Below are 5,396 nucleotides of genomic sequence, written 5' to 3'. Positions count from 1 at the left end.
GTTTTGGCAGGGCTCTGCAGGATAGATGGCAGAGCCAGGCAAGGGATGGTCTGCCTGGCGAGGAGGCTGCCTTGGTAACCCAAACATGCAAGGATCAGTGCTTGAGCCAGGGTCTCAGATCTTGCCATTACCTATTGCCATATATAGCTGGCCATCCCGTTTCATTGCTTCTTTCCAGCCAAAGCTTTCTTTCTCAGAGTTGAGGGTATTGCACAATCTGGTGGAGTGTGCACATGTTCTAGGGACTTTTTCAAAACCCTTGACTTGTTTGGACTAAGAAAATAAGAAAACAGTAGGACGAATGTCCAGATGAGGCCTCAATCCCAAAGGGAGACTCATGGGAGAAACAAATACCTCAAGGTGTTAAAGAGACACATAAGCTCCGTTGACCTATGATTGTATGAGAGATTACTATGTGATCACTTGCAATAGTTCTCACTGGTAAAAATTTATTTTTTCCTGTCCTTTTAGGAAGCATGAAGACACAAAGTAATTCTATCCCTTCTTCCCCAACACACAGGGTAAATGGATTAGAGAAAGCACAGGGCATTGGGATGATTTTGTAAGATTTGCTTTTCTTCTAAAACACATTCACACACACACACAATTCATTTCCTATCCAAACAGGATATCTTTGGGTAGTTCTCTGAAAATCATTTCACAATTCACATTATTGGGCCAAATACTCAAGAAATGTATGACCATTTTTCCCTCGAGAGCCCTGGTCAAGCAATTTCATCATGTTTGGCTAAGAATGCTCGAGACGTGCCCTTTTAGGTGAAAGAGGGCCTGATAAAACTGTATCAGTCAAATCCCCACACAGTCCCATAAAACCAAATGAAGAAAAACCCCAAACCAGCAAGCATTAACTGCCTTGATTTTTCCACTGGAGCCTGTTATTTCAGTGCCCTTGAAATGGTGGTAGAGAGGAAATGGCTCCCAACACTGAAGTTGGGTGGAACTGTGGTGCGATCCATTGTCCAGACAGCCTTGCTTGGCACAGCCCTGAAACAGGAAGCTGGCTGACAAGTCACCTGGCCTGACTTGGGTACAACCCATAGCAGGGTCTCTCAGAATGATAGCCTTGCAATATCATGCCCCATCAAGAGTCAGGTTGTTTTCAGACCGAGGCGGAGGTTCTGTTTCTAGCAATCTCTGCCAAAGGGTCTGGAGCCTTGTGGCACATTCATTCTTGTGGAGGATTAATAGCTCACTCCAGTAATCCCTTACCTCCTCATGGGTCTGAAAACAGCTCCTAAACCCAGCAAGGCGGCTCTTCTTTGGCCAGGGAGATGGAAGTGCAATGCAGAATATGCAGGGGAAAGCCCCCAGTGGTAAATAGTAAGAAAAAAGAACAAGAAGAATATCTGAAGCTTATGTGACATCCTACAACATACAGAAAACCCCTCATTTAATCCAACAGTTACCTGGGATATGGGCAGAACAGGTATTACTCACTCCACTCTATGGAAGGACATACGCTCTATGAGGTTCACTGTCGTGCTCATGGTCATGTAACTAGTGAGTGGCAGAGCCACATTGCAAATCCAGGTCTTCTGACTCCTGTCCACGGTACTTTCTTTCTTTTTTAAATTTTTCAATATTTTGTTTTATTTTATTTATTTTAGTGTTAACAAATGAAACACTTGGACAACATGCCCTCCAAATTAAAGTTTGGTCCACCAAAAAATATAAGCATTTCTCCTATAACAAAAATAAATTAAACCTTATGAATTGAAAAAACAGAAAATACTGGCATAGGACTCTGAGTAAGCTTGAAAAGCAAAGATTTCAACTATATGGAGGAACATTCTAGAATCCACCTAGAAACATTTGGCCAAACAACTGGCATGGTGCTACCAGGCTTGTTTTGCTTCAGAGGAGAACAGAGGGTACATGGGAGGGTGCTGAGTAGTCACAATGACCACAGAATCACTTACTCAAAATTAGACAAAATTCACTATAGAACAATATACAACAATAGAACACTCAACAGTTACTCATTGACTGGAAAGCATGTTGTAAGCTTAGAATAAGTACCATAACAGGAACCATATTCAACAAGTTATAAGACTTTAAAGGCGAGCAAAAATTCATCATACACAGATGTCTTGTGCACAAGTACATTAGTTTCCAGGACATTGAGGACAACTACAACGCATACAAAGAAGAAATCCAAGCCGCTTAACCTTCCACCATTCTCTTGAGTATTACACCCAGGCCACCTTTGGCCACTTGCTTGGATGTCTTCTTTATTCTCAATGTAAATGCTTGCTCCCTGGGACACCAGCAATTTTGCTTCTTCTACTCTCTCTTCGTCACAGGCTAAGTGTTGTGTTACTCTCCCTGTCTTGGATGTTTGTGGATGTTTTGTAGTACAGAAGGATGTTAATCATCTTCAAGTTACCCTTGGCTGCTGCCCAGTGCATTGCTGTAGCCTCCAAATGGTCCTTAGCATCTGGATTAGCCCCACCTTCTAATAACATAACAGCAGTCTCATGCCTGTTTTTGGAAGCTGCACAATGCAGGGGAGTACAGCTGCTTTGATTGACAACAATTCACCTGAGCACCTTTTCCCAGAAGGACCTTCACAATCTCATCCCGGCCAGCAGAAGCAGCAACATGGGGAGGAGACCAGCCTGCATCAACTTTATCATTCACTCGCACTCCAAGTCGAATACAGAATTCAACAATTTCTGAATGTCCAGTTGAACATGCCCAATGCAATGCAGTTCTGCTGTCCTGGTCAGTTCTAGTAGCCAGGGATTTATCGGCCAGGATCTTCTCCTTCAACTCCTGCAGCTTCCCACTGCAGGCCAGATGCAGACCCTCAGGTTAGACACAGCCCTCCATTCTGCTCTCCACAGGATCTGCTCCACGGTTCTTCTAACCACCGAAAAGAAGGCTCTATCAAAGGAACCCATGTCTTTCCCTGATAAAGGACTTGTAGAAATAGTGCTTATAATAAAGTCATTTTATTGATTTTTACCCAGTTGGTGGTCACTATATATTATTAAAAACAAAGAAGGCCTGTCGTGGAGACAGGAAAAGAGGAAAGAAGCTCTGACCAAAATTGTAGCCAAGATCTTTGATTCTTTACTGTTCTGCTTTTTAAGAAAACATATCTTTCTACCCCTGCCTCTCCACCCCAGCATGCTCACCTGAAACCATTTGGAAATCATTTATGTAACTAAATGAAAGTTCATTGACCTGTTTCCAAGATCCCAGATTTTGGAGGAGGAAGGGGGTATAGCCACAACTCTCATTTTTCTCACGAATTTACAGGATTTGCTTCTCCTTCCCATTGTTCTACAAGGAGTTTCTGTTTCACCTCCAGCCTGGAAACATATGTTCTAGTAATATGCTCTTTAGAGTAAATGTCTACCAAAGCAAACAAAAGACGTTTTGGGGTTGTCACGGTAACACTTTATTTGGGTGGCCCTTATTTTCTTTTAGAATCTCCTACTGGAAGAACCTCAAAAAATCTTCAAATCATTCTTCTACCTCTGGACAAAACACCATGTTGAAATATTTAACTTTCCTTTTTTATTTTTAGTGTAAATTCATCCATCCATGCATACATAAATAGACTTTAGAAAGCAAAACTTACCAAAGATGAGAGATGTTGGTACTGTAGGCCAAAAAAAAAAAGGCAAATGAAATTCTAGATGATACCACTAAATAAATGGAATTAGAATCAGTTACCACCCATGTGGAATCTAAGCCCCCTCTTGACATAGATGTGGAATGGACACAACCAAGCCAAGGTCCACAGGAAGGAGGAATACAGTAAGGATTAGAGTGGACTTAATGATATTCTATTCATGAACTATTGTGGTTAATAATCGAGAAAATGTGGCATTGGTGTGGAAAAAGTGGCCACGGTGGCTGCTGGGTGCGGGGAATGGGAGGAAGAGATGATATGTGGAGGCATTTTCGGGACTTGGAGTTGTCCTGAGTGGTGCTGCAGGGACAATTGCCAGACATTGTATGTCCTTCCATGGCCCACTGGATGGAACATGGGAGAGTGTGGGCTATGGTGTGGACCACAGGCCATGGGGTGCAGCGATGCCCAGAGATGTACTCAGCAGATGCAATGGATGTGTCATGATGATGGGGGAGTGTCTTACTGTGGGGGGAGTGGTGGGATGGGGGCGATGGGGGTGAATGGGGACCTCATATTTTTTGAATGTAATATTTTTTAAAAAATGAATAAATAAAATAAAATTAAAAAAAAAAGAATCAGTTACCAACTGAGTTGGATAAGAGTTTACAGTCCATTCACCCCAGTATTTCTCAAATTTTCAGTCCATATTCCCTTTGACCAAAATAAAGATTTCATAACCTGCTTCTGTATTAATTGAAATTAAAAATAAATGTTTCTATTCAAAATAAAGTTTAAAAAATCAAAGCACTAGGACAAGTTCTACTTTGTTTTCAAGTTTCATATCACCTCCTCACGTATTCTTTTAAAGATATATTTATTTACTTTAATATTATCTTTATTTACTCCCCACATCCGCAAGATGGTTCTCTCATCTGTCTGCTTGTCTTTTCCAGAAGGCACTAGGAACCAAACACAGAACCTCCCACAAAGGAGGGCAGTGCCCAATGGCCTGAGCCATATCTGCTTCCCGTGGGCTGGGGCATTTAGGTATCTAACTTGTTGCAGTGGGTGCAGGTGTCTGGATGTGTTCTCTAGGAGGCACTGGGACTTGAACCCGGGACCTCTGATGTGGTAGGCGAGCACCCGACTGGTTGAGCCACATCCAATTCCCTCCTCACCTTTTTTGATATGCTTCTCAGAATAGCAAAATTCTTAAACCAGCTATACCTTAGTATATTGGAGGAAACCAGCCATGAGAAGGAAAGTGACTCAGTGAGCAGTGTGGCCTAATAGAGACCTGAATCAGGAAATCAGACACTTCAATTTCAGTAATGATATTCCCTTTAGCCTGTATGATCTTATAAAGGCCTTAGTTTTCTCATCCATCAAATGGATTAAAGAAACACCCTTCTTTGCTTCTTTCTGTGAGAATTCATGAAGATCAAAATAGATAATGGGTATGAAAGTTGTTTAGGGAAAAAGAACACTATATGCTTATGGTATGAGGGACACTTACTTTTCTGTAATGGAAAAAACTGATAAAATGATGGTTATTGCTCCAATCAAGGGGTTACCAACACATTCAGTTCTGCAGTTGATTTCTCAGTTTTCTAGGGTGCACTTGATTTGCTTTCTTAGGCAGCCAGCTGTTCTGAAGCCCCCAAACTCACCACATTCTTTTCTCTTAGGTCTCCTACAATTCCGACTATGAGACAGAGAAGTTTCACCAAGAAGAAAGTTCTGTGGTGAAAACTCCCGATGGCCAAGTCTGGGATGACTAGAATTCATG

General features: G+C 41.9%; 1 pseudogene; it reads right to left on the bottom strand.

The window, feature by feature from the left end:
• Window positions 1–2,184: 2,184 nt before the first annotated feature.
• LOC101423232 (26S proteasome non-ATPase regulatory subunit 10 pseudogene) lies at window positions 2,185–2,853 on the bottom strand (annotated as a pseudogene).
• Window positions 2,854–5,396: the final 2,543 nt, after the last annotated feature.

Source organism: Dasypus novemcinctus, chromosome 29 (genome assembly GCF_030445035.2).
Source record: "Dasypus novemcinctus isolate mDasNov1 chromosome 29, mDasNov1.1.hap2, whole genome shotgun sequence".
NCBI lineage: Eukaryota > Metazoa > Chordata > Mammalia > Cingulata > Dasypodidae > Dasypus > Dasypus novemcinctus.
This window is presented reverse-complemented; position numbering and strand designations above follow the sequence as displayed.